Below are 25,533 nucleotides of genomic sequence, written 5' to 3' on the forward strand. Positions count from 1 at the left end.
TTGCATTCAATTCAACTGCTCCAAATGATTATACTGTATCACGTTAAGTATTCGATTGGAAAATTAAACGATGTCTAAGAAAACGACATAGGTCATCTAAAGGCATTCCAATAATTTTATCAAAAATTTAGTAATGGAGATACCCTCTTACATGAAGTATCCACAATAATTGAGTGATCCGTAAACATATTCTGGCCTTGTATGAAATTTACCTACAGCATAAATTTTCATTGTGTATTTGAAACCTAAATGTTGGCAATATACCGAGTTCTTTTCTTCTCCAAATCCTTCTTCCACTCATTAGCGTAAAACGTCTTCCTCCATTCGGCTCCCAAAACACCCCGCATCAAACACGGTCAAGACAATTTAACCTAATTTTACATGCATAACACGCCTTCAACTTGGAAGACACAGGTATCGGATCGAAGAGGGGAGAAAAGGTGTTCCTTGGAATGATATATCCACTCATTAGCGTGCTGGGTGAGGGCCGTAATGGGTTAAGGGCGGACGAGGGCGGATACGTGGGAGAGAACCCGAGGTGGCCACCCGTACGAAGGCGAGACTTCCAAACAACGCTTGACCAAACGCCCCATTTGTCTATAAAACACCGCCTACTCATCCTCTTCCCTTCCCCCTGTCCTCCGAGCGCGCGAGTGACGTGCTGTCTTTGAAGAGCGCCGAACCACCCTCTCCATGCCCCAAAACACAACCACGAGCACACATGCTCACCTGGAGCAATACCAGAACGGGACCCGCCCACTACTCAGAGCTGGCCCCGTTAAATAAAACCCAATGCGGCAGTGACGACGGCGGCAAACATTTCGCACGACCCATGCAGTCCCAAGACTCGGGGATGGAGAGGACTGGGGTGGGAGTGCGGGTGCGTCCGGGCGTGGCGTTACGCTTGCATCAGCACCAGGTGAACGGAGAGATGATGATGAGGAGGAGGAGGAAGTTGGTGTGGTCGCGCCGGAAGGAGGAGTGATTGTGGAGTGGAGGGAGACCTCATCTCTCTCCCTCTTCCATCACGTTTCCTAAACCCCCTTTCCCACCCATCCCTCGCTGGTTTACCGTGCAGCAAGAGGGGATATGGACGTGAATAATTTGCCGCGTCAACAGGACGAGGCGCTAGTGCGGCGGGGTACACAAATTGAAAGCCCACCCTTTTCCTCCACAGCCGTTATCCCCGGGTGAGTGTGTGGTTCTGGAGGGGGGAGTGAATAGGCAAGGGGGTAGCGTCGCGCGCGCCGTGCCTATTTCCTCTCCCGGTGAGAGATGCGGAGGAGTGGCTGCGGTGGCGGGGGGCCGCATCCCGCGAGCCCCGCCACCGAGGACGGCGGCCGAACCGCGTGGAGGCGATCCGTCCTAGGGGACCAACTTCCCCCTTCGACTCTCACCCTTCCCCCCGGCGAGCAAACAGGGTGATGGGTGGAAATAACGAGGCCGTTAACAGTGAGCGGCGTCGGGAGGGCGTGGCAGGAGAACGTGGGTGGGAGAGCGGTCGGAAGCGACGGCGGCGGACGTTCCCCCCGTCGAACGGCGCGGAGATATTCGGCCGCGGGAATAAAAAGTTGTAAATCGACCGCGTCTCGAGTGGGAAATAAATTGGAGGCGGTTTGGTTACTTTTTTTGTGTTAAATCCCGCTCGACTCTCCTTTCCTTCCTCGTTTGCTCGCGTTCCCTTCCGTAATGAATCTGATGAATGGCATATATTTGGGAGGCCACTGTCGGGGTCATCTTGCCCAAATATGACCTTGAATCAAATGAAACCTTAGGGGTGCTCTTCACCCATTATCGTTACCCGCTAAATATCTGCGTTATACCGTGCAATCCATAAGGACTGCGTGGTTTGAGGGGAATCAGGTAGCTGGCAATGGATGTCGAACCTTATATGAAGCCAATCTTATTGAAATAAATTTTCTTTTAAAGAAAGCCACAGCAGTTTGATTTTGTTTTTAGATAGATATTTATTAAGTTCTAGCACCAACTAAACTCGGAAAATTAAACGGCAACGGAAGATTTTTACCGGAGATAAGGCTACTATCAAATCACAAGAGTACACTACATGCCTCACGAAAATTACAGTAGATCGTCATAAAAAATTGAGATGGCATAAAAATTCTCAAAAAATTACAATTATTCATTAAATTAAGAAGAACGTAAACCAAACGAGTTACTCCATTATAAATTATAAAATTTACGAGTATAAGACTTGCCGTCATGCGAAGACTTTTACAATAAATATTTATTCTTTATATTTGATTGGCAAAACCTTTTAAAGGATAGTCGACTCGACAAACGGAAACTAGAAAGAATTTTCAGTAAAGGAATTTTTAATATCCGATGGACCATATCTTCGAAAGACGAATGTGAGAATGAGAATACACTTTCCGTCGTAGGAATATTAAGGCCACTCAATCATTGGTGAGGAGTCATTTATTTAGTAATTCTTGTGGGTGTTATTACACAATTGATTAATAAAATGGGCACAGTGAATCTTTTGTGACAATTACCTATTTTTATAGAAAACTAATTGGAAAATATCTAAACTTTATTTCACTTGTCATTGGGATAATTTTAACCCGAATCAGTTAAGATGGTTGATTAATGAAATCACTGCCATAGAAGGATGGTGATTTGAAGAAAAATCGCCATGGTGAATAAAACTACCAAATTTTAACGAAAATAATGATGCATAAAAACTTCTATAGTATCATACTGACGGGAAGACGAAAGTGAGAATCCCGAAATATGACTTCTATTACGCCATTGGAAGGGTTTGACTCTTGACTGTCTCCCGTCATGAGAAATAGGTGCGCGGCTATTGCTGTGTAATAGGGTCGCTCAATTTCTACCGCTTTGAGGGTCGATGCACTGCCGCTCACAAATGGTGAAGCAGACGCTGCATAGGAGAGAAGAAAATTTGAATTTCTTTATATTAAAAATCTGTCAATTTTATAAAATATCAAACGGTAATTATTAAAAAAAAATTAGGGAAATGAAGTACACGAAAGACAGAAGGAGTATGAAAAGAGGGAAAAAAAGTAGTAATATCGTCTTTAATTAGGTCTCGTTTAAAACATGTTGTATTAGCATACGCGATCCTCATAAAATAGGTTTGATTGTAGAATCAGACCACGTGCAGCGTATTAGTGCTAGATTTCTAAAATGCTGCTATGTCTAAATAAACCTAATTGCCCAAATAGATTACTAAAGGAACTAGGTTAGTAAACGCTCACGGAACGAATATTAAATTCTAGTTTAATATCTCAAGCACAAATTGGAACTCGGTCTATTTAGCTGTAATTTTGAAAGCATACCACGGTATTACGATAGTCCTATCGCATCATCTGATATCCTCAACCAACAGGTCCAAGATATCAGTTTTAGTAATAGTATTAGTAAGTAAGGGAGACGGCCGGCAGCAGAAATCATTTGCGTCAAAGGGATAGGTGGGTATTCCGGTATGGGTTGGAGATTATAATACTGAAGGGAGGGTGGAGAGAAACCCAGAAACGGCGTCGGCATTATCCTACCCTAATTGATAGGTGCCAGGGGGTCCACCTTTCAATGTCCCATCCGACGGACGGCGTACTTACTTAGAGTGCTATCCACATAGTACCCATAGTAGGGATCGGGATACCGCTGAAAAATCCAGCTATTCAGATATACGACCAGAACTTGAGCATATTCCCCGATTGATTAGTGATCAGAATAACCCTAAACGAACGTTAAAAGTGAAAAATTATTTATTTTCATTCAAAGTAGCCTGTTATGTTTTATTTATTTTTCTAACATGTAATGCATTTTCCTTCTTTTTTCCAGTTACTTGATATGTCTGCCTGGAGAAGTAATTCTTACTTTAATACCATAGTGACCACATGTAGTTAACATTCCTTATATCTTGTATGTTAATTATTTTATTTCTTCTTTGGTAACTGGCAATTTAGTGAAACTTAATTTTTAAAGTTCCATAATGGCGATAAATAACCCCATAGCGTGCACCGTAGTGATAGCAAGGTGTTATGTGGAAATAGCATAAGTGAGACGTGAAAACAAGGCGTGCCTCCACTTTTATAAGTTACTCGGTAATAATATGAAAAATATTATAGAATACACTTAGGCTGAAATTTTTTACCATATTTCTTCGCCACCAGGAATTACGCAACAGGTTTTATATTTTGCCGGTCTTTTCTCTCAATTTTCTCGCATCCTTAAATTTACGCAGAGTTTTCATATTTGAGTTTTTATTATTTTGAGTTTATAACATCTTCAAATCCTCAAAGTATAATAAAATCTTTTATAAAAATCATGTATAACTGCACTCGTGGATTTTAAAGAATTGTATTACCTGCCTATCAGATTCCTTTAAATTTATATTGAAATTATATCTTTCTAATAATCCCACTCCCCCGATGTAGCGTGCATTAACATAACATTAAATTAAAATATAATTGCAATGTAACATGTATCTGTAAGTAGAGTTAAAATAACTTTATTTAATCATCATACATAACTAAGAATGTATAATTAGTATATGCATATCATGCAGCAGACCACATCACGGCATGTTTCCAAAATGGAAGGGATTTCAAAATTGATGATTTTATACCTAAATCCTTTACTGATTTCCTATTGTTAGAATTTGATTTACTGTTTTTCTTTTTCAATAGCGAGTATGGTTCTCTCTCATCGTATAATTCGACAAACTATTTCCTTCTCTCCTTAGATTTTATTAATGAGAATTATGTGAGAGTTCAATCATGTTAGTTTTGTGAAAAAAATGCTCCTTTCGGAGGAATCAAGCCTCGTAAAACAATATAAAAAAGTAATACCCTATCTGGATTGAGCCTGTATTCAGCAAGTTTGTTGTCTATTCTACACCAGTTGACAGAAAACATTCCGGTAAATGAGAAATAGGCCAGAAACTCTTTTGCCTTAAAAAATTGTGAAATTATTCTCTCCTTTTAGGTCTATAGTGCAAGCTATAAAAAGAGTAAGGATCAACAGTTTTAGGGAGTTTTAAATATATTGTTACACCCCTAATTTCAATTTCTTTTCCGAATATTTCAACACAGAACATGAGTTGGGTAGTAATTACCTAAATACACACTAAATGGGTAATACCTAAACAGCTAATAAAATAAAAGAATTTTCAAGATCTTAGCTATTGATTTATCATATAAATTATACGTTCACTTAATCAATAGCTCATCGAATGAATGCACAAAAACCTCTAACTTCCGTTACTTTTCATTTTTCGGAGTATATCCGTGTAAACGCAGCAGCAGAAACATATTTGTGTATTCACCCCCTGCCCCACACCAGAGCGGTTTGGCTTGCAAGGTTCTAAAATATTTATCTATCCATCTTACTTATCTATCTATATTGATAATAAGTTTCAGGCTTCATTTGCAAAAGATAAAGCCCTCGTTCAAAGCTCAAAGCTCATTTATACTCTGCTTTCCACTCTCAAAGCTGATCCTTACCATTAAGTTAACTATAATGCCTTATTGTATTACCGGTAGGGATATCAATGAGGCAAGAATTATCCACATCTACACATTACCTCGTAAGCCATCGTAAGGTCGTGTGGCGGGGGGTGTTCGGTCGCCAGCCATGCATTCACAATCCCAATCATGACACCTCTACGCGAGTATTAATTTGATTATGCCGTGGAACAAAGTTATACACAAGGAAGAGGGCCCATAGATGCCACAATATTCGATTACGGGATAAGTGTATTCAAAGCATTAGGGAGAGCTGTTAAAAAGTTGGGTCTACTAAATGAAAAAATAACATGATGGATATCAACAATATTCATTCATTGTAAATGCAAAAGATCTCCCACGCGATTGCTGTCATATACAAGCTTGCATATTTTGATCTTTAATGTCACAAAGAAAAAATGATATTTAAAATCTATTCTTCCTACTATTTATCACCCAACTTTTGCGTATGTGATTTGGCCTACCATATTAAGTCAGGGCATGAATCACTTCTTTGAACTCCGCAGATAAGTAACCTGTCTCAAATTCACATAGTAAGTTTAACCTCTATTTCGTTTTACGGCCAAATAGTGACTCCAATCCTGATTCTTCCAACTGCGTTGTGATACTGCTACCTTGCTATTCTTTAATACATCATCCTGTACAAACGATTTCAATCCAGCGATAATTATCTCATAATTGTAACAGTCAGTTACGATTTAGAGTTAAGTTTGCTGGCACATGTGAAAAAAATATTACTGTTCGACGAGACTATAACTATCAATCGTAGATTCATGATCTATCGCAGATTTTCAATTAATGCATCTTTTAATTCTCTCCGAGACACAAAAGTAATTTGACATACTATATATGTCTGCGGAAAAGTTCTGGCTTATATAGACAAAACCCTATCCGATATCTTACTCTCCTCACGCTTTAACAAAATGACCAACCTCGGATAGAATTCCATTTTCAGAGACGCTGGAGGGTGCAAATGGCAAGCGCTGAACACGACGTTACGAATTGCTGGTCATAATTTTACTTCTCTCTTTCATCACCCCCGCTCACCACAAATACCTTGGCAATGACAAACGAATTTCAAATTACTTGCCCTTCCCCGTTTATTCAGCCGAGTGACCCGAGAGAACGTTGGTGAAACGTGGTTTTAGGCTCCATAGTTTTTTTTCTTTATGTCAAGCTCCCTCATCTCATCTTACAACTCCGTTTTCTATTCCTAGAGGCTTAATTGAATTAATTCCCGTAGGAAAAAAATCTCGAATTTAAAAAAAATTAAAATAGTCTCAACCATTTCGTAATCTCTCGCTCCCTACATTCCCTCCTTTTTATCTCACATCCTTTTCCTTGCTCGGTCGGTCAGGGCGTGCGAGCGTGCGCACAGATGTGCGTATGTACGTGCGTGCTTGTGTGTGTGTGTGAATGTGCGCTCACCCCTTTCCTGAGTCTTTCCATCCCTTGGACAATCACACGAAATGCTCTCCAAATTAACGCCATCTTCCGGCGCCACTCGAAGCATAAAAACGCGGTAGAGACACGGTTAATAGTCACAAGGGCTGTTGACTGACTCTTGTGTGCCTATGTCTGTGTGTGAGTGTGTGTGTGTGTGTATGGATGTGTTCGTTCTTCTCATTTCCATATATCCCAGTCCACATTTTCGCCCCTTTCTCCTCCTCCCCTCTCGAAAGCGTCCCTCCACCTCGCAAACCTTCCCCGACCCATTCCCTTAACGTGGTATCCAGGGTGTCCGCTTCAGAAACCTCCCAAACCCACCCCCATCCCACCCTCCACGCTTCCTTCCGGTTAAAACTCCCCAGGACCAGCACGTTTCCATTCCAAACGGTAAACAACTACCACCCCCGAGATCCCATCCACCACTCCCCGGACTCCCTCCCGCCTCCCCTCTCCCCAAGCAGATTCCCCAACCCCTTTCCGGGGAGCACCCACCCCACCGACAACCAACCCCTCTCCTCCCGAACCCACATCCAGTCGCCCCCAGGAGCGTACCCGCCCTACCCCGCCTCCATCCCCCTCTTCGAACTAACCGGATCTTCACTCGGCGAGTCCCTTTCCTCGTCGTAACCACTCCTCACCACCCATTTTTTCATCCATACCCCTACTCCCTTCCCTCTTCCCCTCCCCTCCCAGGCCACCCACCCACTCTCTCGCGAACCGGTATGCCCGCGCAAAGCGAGGAGCACGAAGGGCATAATTCACTTGTAGTTGCATGTAAGCGAACGTCGAGAGCAAGATTACTTCAAATATATCGCGTGCTGGAGATATCTCCATTGAAACACAAATGAACGTGGATCCGCCCATAAAGTAATCACAACCCCTTCTTCAGCGGATGATTCTCGAAGGCTGCAACGGCCGGTCTTAATTGTGGTTGCTTCACTTAAATTGCTACATGGCCACACATTTCGATGACAGTTTTGGTGACCGACTAACGTTGGATCACGCTAGCTTTGATTTAACTTTTATTAATGATAGTGAAGACGTAATTAAACTCAGGTCATACCCCTTTGTGTTAAGTAAATACTCTAATATTTTAGTATGTAATGGTTACGTTTTTGTGGTTCAGGGTCTCTTTATCTTGATAATCCAACCAACAATCATTTTCTAGAACCATTATATTTGTATTTCTATGAATTTGCAAGTTTTCTAGAAATTTTGTTCACCTATGTGGTTTCAATGAGAGGCAACATCATTTCCTCTATGCGATACAGATATACATATTCTACTGTGCACCGTATGGCGCTATCACTACTCGCTTTTTCCAAACGAACGAAGCTTTAATTCCTTATTTCCTAGGCCTAATTTATTCATTTTTATTTCACAAACAAAGGGAATTATAAAACCTGTAAGCAACATGCAAATTCATTTATAAACACATCTCATTCTCTTGAAATTCAGAACGTTTAAAAAGGTTATTTAAAAATTCATAAATTCCATGCCATACTCCTCAGGGAAAAAAGGTGTTTTTCGAGTTAAAACGGTATTTCATCCAGGTATATACCACTTTATTGTTTATGCTTTTAAGGAATAATAAGCACAAAATATAATGACGGCCTTTTGCCTGAAAAATAGTAAGCTGTAAATACGTTATATATTAATGGCTGAAATAATTTTCATCAATTTGTAAACACTGATACTTCATTAATAAACGTTTTCAGGCGTAACAGGGGAAAATACTGCATTATTGATAGATACTGCAGAAACTTTGAGTTCCGCACTACCCTACTTATTGAAACTGTAAAACTGGTGTCAAAAACTATGGCAATCTATGGTACGTATATACACATATGTATTACCATACAAGCCACCGCTAGGGTGTGTGGCAGGGGCCGATTCATGCAACATCAAAAATTAAGATTTTCTTAAATATTACTTATTAATAAATATCTAAAATAATTCAAGTAATGGAAATAATGTGATTAGAGGTACATTTAATTGAATATCCACGGGTGACATATGCAGGTAGGACGAGATGCTAGATATAATAAGGGCAACAAAATGAAAGTTAGATGAAATAATGACAACATACTTGCTCACTAGAATTTAAAAATCATATTCATCTATAGCACTCGTTAGAGTTATCCTGATCCGTTTTGCGGACAAATTACATTTTCAGTCAATCAATTCTACTCATGGTCTCTCTATTTTTTTATGATTCCTCTTACCGTAACACGATGAAGCTAACATTATGTTTTCGGCATCTTTGCTGAAGAGGTCTTCTTACAATTCGTGCATATACGTCACAGTTTGTGTAAAGGTTCTAAAGAGCAAGCAAAGTCAAAGAAGATATGAATGTCTTTGGTCCCATTTCTTTATTCACCATGCCCAAAATATTTGTATATTTTTCGTGAATTTTAATAAAAATTTTGTGATAATGTATATATGCATTATATTTTTATTTTCGGAAACGCATCTTTACCTTAGGATGTCATAACCGTAATAGGAGTGTCTGAGCTCAACTGAACTTATTAGCTGTCGGTCGCCTCTCCTAGTTACTACTGATACTTTTTAATCTTAGTATTTTCCTCGTGAATTGCAAAACTTTTCCATCTCATTTTATTTATTTTCCATGCTAGGAGCAATATTTAAGCATTAATCTCGACGTAAGTTTTCCAAAATGTAATGGAAGTTTAATCTCGAGTAAATTTTGATCCTCTCGATCTCTATTTTCGTCGGATATTTCATATACTAATTAAAAATTAATTCCCAAAAATGTTGCATCAGTAAAACTATCAAAGTATTTCAAATTTATTTTATGTTCAATTTGTTTTTTTTTTATTGCTAGTGACTGAGATATTTCAGCTACATGAATCTCATGGAAAGGAATGTATTCAATATTTTTAAGGAATGACTCATTAAGTTAATTTTCTTCACATCAGTGTGAAAAAAATTTCATTTAGTATTTAACGTTCTTACCATAACATTAAATATGAGCCACTTATGTAAAAATACTTTTTTATCTAATGAGAAGAGCGTTCCAGCTAAAGATAGCGGTACCAGTCCTAGTCATTCTCCTGACTCCCGAAAAAGTAGTAGTAGTTTTTAGGGGAGGCGACCAACTGCTGACGTCATTTGCGCCATAGGGGATGGACAGGAAAGGATGAAGGGTGGAGAGAAACTCGGCGTCGGCATTAGCCTACTCTTTACGAAAGGCGCCAAGGGGTCCGCAGTTTAACGTCCCATCCGCCGGACGGCGTACTCACTCAAAGTGCCCTCTACAAAGCTCCTCAAGTAGGGATCGAGATACCTCTGAAAAATATTCAACACCGCCGGGATTTGAACCCACGCCCTCTGGGTGGGAAGCCAGTACGTTAGCCCCCGCACCATCTCGATGCCCACTCCAGAAAAAGAATCAATGATTAGGGCATTCTGTGCATCTGAAATCTAAGATAATTCGTAGAATGAACAGAAAATAAATTAACCCAACTGCCCAGTAAGTATGAATTTCATAGAGCATAGCGCATAAGAACTGGTCCATCATTATCCAACAAACGATCATTGACATTCGTTCGGGTTTTCATTGTTATTGTGGCTAATATGTAAATCACATTTTGTGAACTAAAATTAGGTATGCCTAAAATAGGACTCAACATTTAACTCTAGAAGGACATAATCCTCTACGTAAGCTATTTATACTGGTTTGAAAATATCAAATAAGCAGTGACATCCATAATGAAAAGGAACTTAGTAGTTTTACTCAAATTAATTGGTGGACAGCACGAAGCGTTTCACTAAACTGTAGCATAACTCCATCTTGAGTATGTTTTATCATGCATGAGCACTATCTATAATATGAACAGAATAGCATAATCATGTATATCAATGTATTACTGTGTACTGAAGCTCATCATGCCACTTTTGAAAAGATTCGAAGAGTACCAAATTCCTTTTCTTTACGGGTTAAAATATTATCGAGAGAAACTTTTATTTCATCCATATTTATCACACTTTTGGTTTTCATATTAATATAATTGTTGTAGCATTTACAAAGATGTGGGAGTTGGTTGCTTCTAGGGGTTCAATTGGAGTTATATTATAGCTAGTTAAATTACGTATGAAAGTGAAGAAAATTTAGTAAACACTCATAGAGCGCCGTTTTGTATCTATTGAACGTAGCTATTCTGTACGGCTCAGAATATCGATCCTTGAGAAAAGAGGTTAAACGTGTGATGGCGAAGAACGGAGTAAATGAAATGGATGGAAAGCAAAATTAACGGTGAAATTAAGGACATTGTAGAGGAAGAGAGACCTTTGTATGGAGAAATACGGAGAAGACAGGAAAAATGGATGTAGGAGATACTGGGTGGCTAGGGAACGCTGAAGAGGGTAATAGAGGAGAGAATGCTAGGAATACGCGGTAGCGGGAGAAAAGGAAAGGAATTTTGGATGGATGGAAGTTAAGCATTACGTACGCACAGCTAAAAAAATTATAAAATATATAATTGGGTTTAAGCATATTGTATATTGCGCCACGTTAGTAATGAGTAGTTCGTAGAGCCATGTTTCATAAAAAAATACCCTTACCACAAGGATTACAACTTTTCATTATCATGGGTAAATACACCATTGCAAAATAACACCTGGATCTGTAAACTTTTAACAGTAATTATATTGTTTCCGAAATAATGTGCAGAGAAATGATAATTAACAATTTTGATTATCACTGCACTGAAGATGGCACGAAGACCTGAAGATGACGTGAGCTGTTGAAATCCAAGTTGCGTGAATAAAAATAGTAGAGTGGAATTCGCTATCACTAATTATCATTTCTCTCCAATATGGAGAGTTTCCACGAAGTTAATCCAGAAATTATACGGTTCCTGAATAACAATTTTGTCCTAACAATATGAGGCATGGAAAATTTCGGGATGAATAAGCGTTCGATTACACTTTTCTAAATGCATATGTGTCATTAGAAGGATTAAAAATAAACGAGAGTCGTTCACTGGTTAAATTTGGATTAGTGCTTCCCCGGCTGGAATTCAAAGTGTAATTTGCCTTTGAAGATGAAGAGACGGTCGACTACGTTTCATACATGCGGCTTAGAGGAATGAAATTAAATGGAATACCCATGAGTGAGCAGTCGCTTAATTTTTCTTGGATATCTATTTAATCTGTTATTAGAGCCAGGGTTTCCGGAGTTGACACAGTGTGTGCACCACGTTTAACATACCACGTAAAAGGTATCGTGCAGTCAAAGAGTCCAAAGGGTTTTTCATTTTGCTCCGACATTCTCGTTTGCTTCTCGCTCTTGCCTTTCTCTTTTCGTCCCTTCCTCCTCCCCATTCCGTAACCCCACTCTCCCGGGCATACGCTCTGCCGTATTTGACGCATCATCGAGCATTTTTGACGACAAGTGGACTTTACGTATTGTTGCGCCAGTCAGGACGTCTGACGCTCGTGGACTGCCCCTCGATCGGGTGGTAGGTAAATGTTATCTTTAAAATGAGAAATTTGGCTGTGAGTTTACCGGAACGACGGCGCTTGTGACGATGTGAAGCTTTGCTGTGTCAAGTCGCCATGCATTCCCAGAAACTTGGATCTATTCCTAGACTACATTTCACAAATAACCAGTTAAAGAATCCCTTTAGACTTTTCATTAAGTAAACTCTTGACACGAAAACAATTATTTGGCAACTGTATTGAAAATGGTTTACTGCATGAATATAGCCTCACACGGTGGTTATCAGAAGGTAGTCGTTTTGTTTGTTTAAATATTTGCTACCAGTTTTTTCATCGTTTCAGTAAGAGTCTTATAATCAATGCGATGTTTGGCAAGTAAATTAAGTGTTTTACTTAATAAAATGTCTTAATTTAATCTTCAGGAACCTGTAATTTCTTAATCAAATCAATACGGTCATATACGTTCTAGTCGCATTTTTGTATAGACACCCGTCGTTGAGAGTATTTTCGTTTTTACGTACTTAGAGAAGGGAACTATCCTTCCTATCGTAAGAAGGACTATAGTGAAAATTGGACCAGTAGCCACTATAAGATAGGAGTTTTTGTAATTTAGCTGGGTTCCTTAGGGCTAATTGACACAATGAGGTGGTGCTTCCCCTCATTTTTGCATTTTGCGTTTTTGCCAACCCCGGTGGTGGCAGGGTTCTGCCACCAACAGCCAATCCCGCTATGTGGGTATTTCTCCACCTATGGCTGTGGTCAAGTTTAAAAATCGGAAATGAAGGCCATTATTTTCGGATTTATACTAAATGAATAAACTTAATCACTATTTGAAAATGTGAATCCATATTTATATTTTCATTGTCCTCAGAAGACTTGTATCAGTAAATAACTTTTGTGACGAGTTCATTGGGACAAAAAATGCCTTAAATACCCCATCATAACTTGTAATGAACAGAAATTCAGCAAATGTTATGGCTGAAAATATCGTTCAAGGGATAACAATTTTTCTACATTACCATTTTAAAGAGGGGGAAATATAATTAGATGGTCTCTGGCAAGAAATTGCGTTTAGAAAAATAAATATGTACATAAATAAATATATGTATACATACATATATTATTATCCAACATCTTATTAAGTTATTTTTTACGGTTATTATCAGAATTATCCTTGTCACTTTCTTTGTTTTGGATTCTAATCTCTACTGTCCCTCCCAACCAATAAAATCATACCTTCTGTGAAAAACAACTACCAATCTTAAACATATGCACATAGCAAAATAAAATATTCCGAATCCTATTTAATGTTTAATCTGAGTACAGCTATACCAAAAGCGCTGATCCTAATATGATAAGATAATTTGATTACTCCAATGATAAGATACTTCGTCCCGTCAGAGAATCACGGAACGAAGTATCTTATCATTGAAGTAATCTTTGTTTGAATTAAAATTAAATATTATAATATTGTCTTAGCTAATTTGACTCAAAATTGACAATAATTGGCTGGCTGGCTTTAACTAACTAAATTACAAGCAAAAATATTTACGGAAATTCAGGAAGAATTCAGTGCGCGTCTAATGAAGAGGTGATCGGATAAGGTAGGAAGTTGGGAAGAAGGAAGTGAGGATAAGGAAAGAGTCCCAAGTAGAAGAAGAAAAGAAATCCCGCTACAAACTTTGATAAATCAAAGTTTATCGAGTGTACTCGATAGCAGGAGCTTTACCCTGCGGGGATTGTGTTCGCAAAACTTCGAGATCCTTTCACTAGAGCCACCTTTCCTAAGCGGTAGAAAGCTCAAACTGTTTGTTACTATATGGCTTCTCTGGAGTGAAGGGGAAAATTGCTGACTTCTTACCAAAATAGTGAGAGCCATTTGCTCTGAGGTTTCATCGTTGGTAGGTAGAATTATTGCTAAGATATTAACTCATGTTTGTGACGTCATTTCACAAAAACAGCCTAAAAATATTTTATTGTAATCAATACGTGATGGTGAGATGATGTGATTCCAAATTTAAATAATCTAGTCATGTGTTATAAGCTTTGGAGACAAAGTGAGAGTAAATTCAATTTTAAAACTTTGTCTCCATTTCTTTTATGAAATTGCTTCTGTATTTTATGCATATGTCTCATTTATTTATCAACCAGTGATTGAAGAATTTTGTGCATAAAAAGTTCACTCGAGAACACTTTTAACCATAATTATTTTTATAATTTTGTTTTTCTAAGATCAGAGAAGGGGAATGATTATAATGTTCAAATTAAGTTTTTAATATATGAATACAAACAAAGCTGTGTCACTGAAAATAAAGTCATTCAAATATTTCCCAATTATGGAATTAATATCTAATTGATTATAATTCCTTTTTTTCATTTATTTAAACCTTTAATTCCAAATTTAAATGAAATCTGTCAAGTGTGAAATTTTAAAAAGAGGATTACCCCAGGAATGAATTAGAAAAGAAGTGAGCATACTAATTAAGATACGTGATGTCTGAATTAGCTGATAAAATGATAGATATATAGAATATAGCCTATAAAATAATTTCACATTAAAAATATCAACTGTCATTATTCATACTAGTTGATGGTAAAATTTAAATGTAGTATTAATTCTTTAAATGTAATTAATTCTGGATGTAAATCTTAATTCTTGAGAATCCCAAGCACATAATTATTCATATTGGTATGGAAGCTATGGGGTCTGAATTTTACCTCCATGTATCATATGGAAGTTTTGCTAGGCCACGAATATATGAAGAATTAAATAAAATACCAATTTCTTTGGGAAGAGGAAAGTTTTATAGAAACATATTGGATGCTATTAAAATTAATTTGAAGATTGATATGAATTTTCATTTTTAATAATACTTTTTAAACTTCTGCCCGCCGACAATATTTTTTCGTGCTAAATGATACATGCCATAAAGAAAGAAATAAACTTACAACAACTATTTCAGCAAAAAACTCTGCAAACTTACCCGGAAAAATAATTCTGATATTGTAAACTTTTGTAATAACCAATAAAATAAATGAGTTTATGATATTTTAGGTTGTTGGAATTACTTCCATGGTGGCATAAAAGACGAAAAATGGAAAATTCAACAAATAAAACGAAAGAATAATATACAAAATTTTGGATCCGCACCACGAGTTAAAAATCTATTAAAACGCTTGTTCGTGCATTTCAACGAATTCTCACAAGCGACACCATTTGGAAAACTTTTACACGTCTCACGAGCCGAGTAGATCAACTGAAGGGAAGGAGAGGCCAGGGTGGTAGTGGAGAAAGAAGGCGATAGGATTGGTAGTCGCCAAGGTATCGAGTGTGTGAAGAGTTGGGAGCGGACGAATGTAGGAGAGGACGCGGTGGTGAGCGGGAAGGGGGCGTTTACATGACCTAGTGAGGGGCAATGCGTGGAGTACAGGGTGGAAATGGAAGACAGGTGAAGAATAAGAGATAGGAACTACGTGTAAAGAGTGAGGGAAATGAGCCAAGGTTTACCAAATCACATCCGCAAAACAGCACATAGTTTCCATTCCATATTTCTCAAATCAATATCTGCGGGAACTTCTTCAGTTCCGTCCTAGATTTAGTATCACGCTGTTTTCGCCATACTTCACGCCACATACTCCGTCCCCCGTCACATATTGCTACACAATGGAGCGGATCTTCAACCGCACCAAAATCATCCCACTCAACGTCTTCTCACAAAACCCCTCCGTTAATAATGTTTTAATAAATCCTTTTCTTGGCTTAATCATCGAAATTTCATTAATTTTAACCTCACAGACTCACTCAATCGCATAGCTCACCAATAGAAGGCACATAGACCATAACACAAACGTATCCTTATGGGGCAAACTGTGAGGGCGAATTGAGAATATCGCAAAGCATCGTCAAATCTTGCCCGAATACCGACCTGGTTGTTCTGTCTGCACCAAAGTAACGTTTTCAATGCCAAGGCCAGTTAGTCACTAGGACGAGGATTATACTCTTGGCTTATCTAGTCGTTCTTATCGTGACGTCAGTGGCAGCTGAATTTCTCTCCCTCCAAGATCGTCACGGAAGCTCACGTCGAGCCTCACTCCCTCCTCCCCGCAGCGCGCGTGACGTCATTTATGGATGGCACCTCCCTTTCCCTCCCCTCTCTGCCACCCATCCGAATACATAATGCACGAGGAAGTACTTTCATGCAGGCGCCTCGAGTCGGTTGCATGCGGAGGGGTAAGCGTGATCCTCGAGGTCGTGATTTGAATACGGCCACCGCTCCCATTGCGCCCCGGAGTCTTGGGTTTTCTTTCCGGCGCGTACGTACACCCCTAGGAGGGGGTAAGGGAAGTGGAAGGGGGAGACGGAGGGAGGCAGTGGCGATAAAAAGCCAGTGAGACGGGTTAAGTTCCCGTGGAGTGGGGTAGAATCAGCGGAAATGGAGTGAGTTTGAGGGAGAGCGAATAAGTTAAGTTCCTAGGGAAGTGAGGGCAAAACATGCGGCAATCACGCATTCCGAGACGGTCCCCGTTACATCACTCCGGCAGTGAATGAGATCACAGAGCTATCTCATTTGTTTTTCAAACAGTAAGGTCGGATTTCATTGCCTCTTCAAACGGATGGCCTTAAGCTTATGGTGCTGGTTTTTCTCCGATTAGCTATTGCAAATATTGCAAATGTTCCCAAAGCTGTGTGAAGGTACGCTACTTCTTTTTTCATTTGCATTCTATTCCACATCCTGAGCTCCTTGATAACCCCACTTTGCTTCAAACAAGGCGCAATAAATGATTTGCTCGTCTGGTCTAGGCATTCTCTTCATCGACGGTAACTCCTTGTCTGCTCGGAACCTTAGATAAATGGATAAGTGTCTTCCTTTCTGGCATGTGGAAGCCGTCTGGGTCTGGTTCCATGAATCCGATTCATTTTTGAAAAATAAATAAGGGCATCCTACTTATTCCTTCCGTTTATTTTACGATAGGTGCCTACTTCTAATCACATTGCTATTATTAGGCCATTATTTTTCCATTTGATAACTCTTTCTTTCGATTTTCTTTCTGGCATATTTCATAATATCCTAAGATTCTCAATTCTCCAAATTTGTTTAGTTTTTTTCTGGTCTTTTGTGTGTGAAAATTGAGAAAATTGGTCATCGTTATATGATACAATCCTTTTTTTGAAAGGCCTAAGCCCAACCAATGTCAAAGCTGAACTGGATTCTACTCTAGGTGGGTCTTCTCCTTTGTTTATAACAGTAAAATATTGGGTAGCAGAGTTTAAACGAGGCCGTACGAGCTGTCAAGACGGGCATCGCATTGCTCGGACACATGAGGTGACGCCTCCAGAAACGGTGAGGAAATCCACAAAGTATTACTGGATCACTGAAAGTGTTCGACTAGTAAACGTAGTAGACATTTCAAAAAGTGGGGTATATCGCATATCAACTCAAAATTTGGACATGAAAAAGCTGTGTGCAAGATGGGTGCTCACACATGAGCGAATCAGTGTCGTGAAGATGTATCAATTGAGTGTTTAGCAAAGTTTTAAGGCAACAAAGCAGAATTTTTGCACCGCTCCATAACCATGGATGAAACATGGGTCTATTGCTTCACCTGCGAGAAAACAATGAAAACATTGGATTCATAAGGGAGAACCGCCTCCAAAGAAGGCGAAAACTGTTTCATCTGCAGGCGAGTTCATGGCGTCGGTTTTTTAGGATGCACGTGGGATAATTTTCATTGACTATCTTGAAAAAGGAAAAACTATCAACGGCGAGTATTATGCGAACTTATTGCAACGTTTGGGCGAAGAAATCAAGCCAGAGCGACCACATTTGGTTAAGAAGAAAATGTTGTTTCATCAAGACAATGCACCAGCTCACAAATCCGTTATTGCAAATGGCCAAAATTCATGAATTGAAGTTTGAATTGCTACCTCATGTACCCTATTCGTCAGATTAAGCCCCCTCGGGTTATTTTCTGTACGCAAACTTGAAAAAATGGCTCGGTGGTGGAAGATTTTCAAACCGTGAAGAAGTGATATCGGCCTTTAATGGCTATTTTGAGGAGCCAGACAGTTCTTAATATAAAAAGGGTATCGAATTTATTGAACATTGCTGGGAAAAATGTATGGAGCTGAAAGGAGAATATGTTGAAAAATAAATACATTTTTTTCCAAACGTTTTGTGTTTTCTTTGTTGGGTTGGGTACTTCTGGGATTACCCTCGTACAAGGGGTTAAGGTGGCCGTTTTTGACGCAACAAGAGGCATTATCAAGTAAGCTAAAGGGTGAAATAAAAGTGGAAAAAGGGATGGATAAAGAAGTCTCTGCATCTACATAATTTCCCACTAGCCGCCCTTGGGGCATGTGGTGGGAGATGTTAGAGCACATGCCATGCATTAAAAAGTTTGATTTCATGTCTGCATATGAATATATATGTATGGACAGATCCTCGAAAAATTACAGACATAATACAATATTTGTCATTCAATAATTCTTTTGTAAAATCGTATCATTTAGGTTACTTTATTAAAGTGAATTTATAATTCGATTTACTTACGGGAAAGATAGATCCAGGATGATCCAGGATGTTCCTAATCTCTTCTCAATAATGTATCATGTTTCCTCCACTCAAGGAAAACCACAGTTATTCTGTCCTTTACGAACAGAAAAATCTCGTTTTGTAGTATCAAAATTACTATAGGCCTTAAAACATGAAATCTGGACATTAAATAGTGATCATAAACCTATACTTCATATATTATATTGTGTAAAAATTGAATATTATGCTTTATTTTTTGCTAATTTATATTTTATGCATGGTACAAGCTTCATTGATTTTATTTTAATAATGCTTTAATGACTGCCATTAGTAGCAGCGGCATTATATTCAAGATTGAACGTGAGAATTTTGACCACAATATTTCCAGCCGTTTTATTACATTTGCACACTTATAAGTTCGAAACAATACATCAAAATCAAACTTTAAAGTATTTTAGGAAAAGCAGACTGAAGAATACGTAATTACCTCCAACCGGCATGCTATTATTTTGAATAGCAGAAAATATGCAGATTTATAAATATGAATATATATATATATATATATATATATATATATATATATATATATATATATATATATAAATCGTTGTGCTCACGAATTTTGAAATACATCTACATGCTTGGTTATATACTATTTGAAAGCACTTGAACAAAGAGCGCATAAATCATCAATAAATTGTGCAAAAAATATTTTTTTTAAACTCAAATCCAATTAATGGGTGTCGTTGGACCTCTAAATAACCCTTAACTTTCCTACCATAATTCTCCTTGGTTACCCTTTTCCGACAAAATTGAAAGCGTAACTTTACACTAAAAAGGCTTTCTCTAAGGATGTGTAAAAAAATATTTTCTTTGTGATAAGATCCATCAACTCTTTCTAATACGTGCTTACAAGAATTTCCGATAGATATCCGCCCCCGGAAGATTCAATTAAAACTTCACGGTTTTTTTATTTCAACCATGTAAACAAGGAGGTCCGTCCCTGAATATAATTTGAAGATCACTTTACGCAGCGAATGTTTTCCTATACTCAGTTTCGTTCAACCCTAAACTACTAACATTTTTCCGCACGTTTTATCCAGGGATTTAAGCTAAAAATTTGCATCTCCCTCTACTTCCCCGGGGTATTTAGCGCGCGTTTCCAAGTCAACCGTTGCGGAAACGCGCCAGAAACGACCCAGCTGATAATACCCGCGCTTCAGCCGTCGATGAATATAATCATATTAGATCGAGGTCGGCGGGAGAGTCAGTGAAGTGTGGGGGACCGGGTTGGACAGTGAGGGTTGGGGTAGTGGAATGAGTCAGTGGCTGGAGAAAGGGGAATGGGAAGGATGTCAAAGGGAAAGGAAGACTGTGGAAGACGGATGGAACGGGGACGGAGGAATGGATCGGGTGTAGTGGGAGGAAGACGACATGTATCGATTCCGTTTCCGAAATGAGTAAGGTAAACAATGAAAGGCACACATTGTCCGTGGATATAGGAAGAGCAATGGCGTGATTCAATTACACGTGCGCCATCCACACCGTTGGATGGAATTGTGAAAACAAACTGAATAAATGAATGTTGTCAGTTCTTTACGCATTTGCTTGACAAGGCAAGAATGTCTCTGTTGAAGTTTTGGGTATAGAAAAAGGACCAAAGGAAGTTTTTGATGTCTTTTAGTTGAACGGTGAGTAATTTTATTAAAATACCTTAGAAGAAATACTAAAAATCGAAAGCTAAAAGCATCAAATTATTTAGGTCGTCTGTTTTTCATTGGTTTCTCGGAAAAATCCCTTACTGATATTTCTATTCTTTCATTTGTTTCCCTTGATCAAATTAATCTAACAAACGTCTTATCCAAGGAATGAGAAGCCAATAGATCTAATTTTTAAATTTCTTCTATTAGGATAAAAAAGTGAAACAGCATTATTCAATCCGAATTTTTGTTTGATATGGTAAATTCCTAGGGTTCCCAGATCAGAGCTCGTACTATTTGGTAATATAGTCTAACGCTTTGCCTTCTAAGTTGCTCACCTCTTAGGAAATTTGGGATTTAGAAAAATGCAGCACTTATTATGGTTCTAGATTTACTTATTCAATTTTAAATGAATTTCCATCTCACTTTTTCAATGACAACAAAATATACGCTTTTAACAACTTATTTTAATATATTTATTTTTAGATATGATAAATTAAGTAATTTTATATTTTTAGCTCAAAGGAATATCCTATCATATATTTTCCCGTTACAGTAAATGAAATCTGAAGAGTTGGATTTTGTAAAATCACGAAGTAAAATAAATCATCTAAGAAATTTAAAGGGCTTCAAAAGCAAGAAAAAATATCAAAAATTTAACGTAAAAATTCAGTAATGCTGAAGAAATATTTTTTACAATGCTACAGAGAAAATTGACACAAAACTGTCAACTAATTAAGATTTCGCCACTAATTTTGATATTAAATTAATTAACTGGCGTGTCATTCAAAAGAGTGGTAGAAATTTTGTTATGGATTTTTATTCACGACTATCTTGAATTTTAACCTGTCTGATGGCTCACTTTGAACCAAATTTGAAAAAAAAAACGAAATTCAGGGTTTTTCCAAATCAGATCAGGAGACAGACGGCTCACTCCTAACGGAGGGAATGTGAAATAAACGTTCCCGCATCGTATTTTTATCATTGACGTACCTGAGATTTTCACTTACCTCGCCTTTTCTCCGACGCTGACCTACATATTATCTCTCACGTGTTCAACAATTTAGTATTCTCAAAGCAGGTCTTATCCGAGCCGTTAGCTCGCAAGGTTGGAACCCTCCTCAAAATTCCAAAGCCGAGCAGCCTTTTAGTTTGCTGTAACACCATCAGAGGCGACACTTGCCTCCCTATTCATTCCCCCCTTTCCAGCGCCCTCTTGCTGGGTCGTCCGTCATTCGAAGAGAGAGCACCGAGGTGAATGGCAATTATCGGGAAAGTAATAACCGATAGTCTCTTTTTTTCCCTTCCGCCATCTCTCCAACCAATCGATGCTAATAGTTCCTCATTAACCGCTTCAAAAATATATTCACCACTTGAGTTTTGATAACTGTTTCCATCCGTGCCAAATTTCTTGGCCGATCCATGCTGTTCTCATCGATTTATTTCATCAATCCGTATCGCAACGTTTAAATAATTACGGTCACATAATTACAACCTTATTGGCAACCGTGGTTCATTACATCATAATTATGTTATCCGATGCATATATAATATTCTCTATGCAATATTCTGTGCACATAATTCTTGGTAGATGCTAATTTTCTGCAATATCGGCTGAACCAATTAGGACTGGGAAAAGGACATTGTGGTTTCCTTTCATTACTATCAGATGAACACTGTGAAAAAAATTCTTGAGTCTAAAAAATCTATCCTAAAAATATTTTATTTTTTTAACCATTTTTTGTTTAACATTTCCCCAAGAAAACTTTTGTCTCTCTCTTTCAATTAAAGTTTCAATAATAAAATGCGTAAATTGGAACAATACTAGAACAATATTTTGATAAGAATAAAATAAATCATCAAAAGAGAAAAATTTTCCTTTTGTTTCAAGAACTGGTCTTGAGAGTGCCAACTCTTAAAAAGAATGTACACGGACGTATGTACAAAGCCCTCGAGAAGACGATATTGAACCAACACAACGCTAATAATTTAGTTTTATCGTTTCACTCTTCCCCGGAATGTTTCTTCGTCCATCTCAAATTTATGTTGCTATTAATCTAGAGGAAGTTAAATTAATATTTATAATAGTTTAGTTTAAAATGAATGATGATCTGGGCACTATCAAGGTTAAAAGTCAAAATGCACGTACCTACTTAGGGAAATTAAATTCAATGCCTTGGAAACGTTAGGTGAATTACACTTGGCAAGGAAGTGTTACCTATAAAGACAAAATAAGCTTTAATCGTTATTTGAATCTTATACGTTTGTATGTGCATGTAAATATATATATATATATATATATATATATATATATATATATATATATATATATATATATATATATATATATATATATTAATGCATATAAATATATATACATATACATTGGTTTATTATGCATTAATGTATTTCTCCAGATGGCGAAAAAATATTTATCCACATGGAAATAGATATAAGGAAAAGGGATAGGTATACATAAAAAGGACGAGCAGAAGAGAGGGGGGGGAAGGCGGAATCGCGCAGATCACAAACACAAAAATATTTCCTTGACCGGGACTTGAGCACCTGATCTTTCCACCTGCCGGGCCGATGGCTTAACCACTTGAGCCATCGAGGAAAAGTGTTATGTTTCTTTTACAAACATATTACGTACATTACATAATATGAGATTTAGAAAAAATTAGGTTGTTTAGGCCTAGAGAGCAGTGTTATCCAATTTTTATGGGTGGGTGACATATTCGAATCCCGGATAGTATTGAAATTTCTTTAGAATTTCCCTCAGTTCAAATTAAATCATCAATACATACATTAATATTTTTATAAATTATACTAGCTAAGGCATTAAGGTATAAAAATAAGACGCTTGATTAAAACTAAAAGCTTTTGAACCCACCTACAAAGAAATTGCTGATTCGGTTGTTTAAGAGACGTTTTTTCACCAAATTCCAGCACACTCAAACAATGACATCACGTTTTTAATTACGAAGAGTTATTGATGCAGCTTCGCTGCACGCGAGCCTTAGAATCACACACCATCATCACGCTCGAGCTTCTTACTCCACTTGATGCCGGAATACGGCCATGTACTCATGAGGTCTATAAGGCAAATAGAATGATTTTAGGGACGTGCCTGCTTCTCTGGGACTAGATGAAATTGGAACAAATTCTCTCTCAGCTCGCTCCGTGACAGGGACGAGAGACAAATGGCCCCAGTTCGCTCGATGTAGCGCTGACATGGCAGGCATTTTGAACCACTCATTTTTCTCCAAATCTCATATTTACCCATCTCGTATCCTACTCCTGGCCTGTCTCCTCCTTCTCTCCCACGTCCTGAAAAATTCTTTTTAGGCACATGAACACCTTTCAATGTGACGTGAGGAATTATGAATTTCCTACTTGGTATATTTTCGTCATCATAGACCAATTGGATTCCAAGGCTATTTTATGTCAAGAATACTTTCTAAAAGCCCTCCGATAATCTTATCATAGAATAAACAGAAAGAGGCGCACTTGGAGTCTCATGACAAAATTTGATTAATGAAAATTATGGCATTAAATTTCGTTTTACGTCACCGATCAAAACATATTACAAAGGAAAATCCCTTCAACACGAAGGAGCTATACATTATTCGTTTGAAACATAAAATCTAATTTTTATTTTACTCTGCTTAACTCATAGCCGATTAAAAGAGGTATTGTTTATTTAAATGAAATATTTTTAGATCTTGGATCAAGTTTTTTTTTCAGTTTTGATTTTAAATGCTATTTCGAGATGATGTCTTTAGGTTAGAGTTTATTTTGAATATCTAATGATTTATCATCAATCCTTATGGTTCAGATTTTTAGTGTTGTTAGCTATGATTTCATGTTCTTTAAAGAAAATTGCCTGGTAGCATTTTGTGTCGTTAAGTCTCATGTGGAATAATTACTTTAGAAATAATTTCTAAATTCTGGGGTGCAGAACTCCTGGGGATAAACCTGTGAGCTTCTGACTGGAGGGCCCAGGTTCAGTTCAGGGTGACGGTGCTGGACACCCTATGGTAGTATCTGTCTGCATAGTTACTGCCTGCCACCGCGAGGGTGTGTGGCAGGTTTTATTATACGTATCTGTAAAATTTATGATATTGTTTTGTACGACGCAGAAACATGGTCAATGAATCAAGATTTTAAAGGTAAATTCTAGGCTTTTCAAATGTGGATGTTGAGAAGGATGAAAATATGAAATGGAAAGAAAGGAAAACAAATGAGCAAGAGCTGGGCATGTTGGAAGGGAGGAGAAGGAGGTACCGAGAGAAATCTAAAGGAGAATGGATACATGGATTCAAAGCTTTTCGTAGTCAAATCCCATTTCCCAAAGTATCTACAGATTGCGTGCTCACAGATGACACCGTGACTAAGAAATTACTTACGTACATAAGAAGTCCTAAAGTACGAATTAAATTCATTTGCATCTTCACAGAATAATTGGTTCAGTGATGCCAAGTATAGCCACTAGTTTGAATATAATTTTATAAATTTCACGTGTAAAAATCATTCGCCTTGATAGAAATTGGAACCCGAATCCCCTCAACTTCCGACTGGCTCCCTTAGCCAATTAAGCTACGTTTCATTTCTGTATATTGATCAACAGGCATCATACCATTTTTTGTGACTCTTTCCCAGATAATTTGTTCCATTTGTACAGTACAGAAGGAGTGAGGAGAGGCACCCTCTGAACTCCTCGCTCGTAAATATGACGTTCAGGTTGTAAGCTTCTCATTTGAAAGCAAGGGGTTGGCTGTTTCCCACATATTTTCAATTGCTTGGGGGAATTTCGCTCATTAAGAGCTTTCTTGCTAGAAATTCCTCAGTGGATCCTTCCTACATACCTCTTTCCCT

The sequence above is a fragment of the Hetaerina americana genome, unplaced genomic scaffold, assembly GCF_022747635.1.
Source record: "Hetaerina americana unplaced genomic scaffold, ioHetAmer1.1.p SCAF_10, whole genome shotgun sequence".
Lineage (NCBI taxonomy): Eukaryota > Metazoa > Arthropoda > Insecta > Odonata > Calopterygidae > Hetaerina > Hetaerina americana.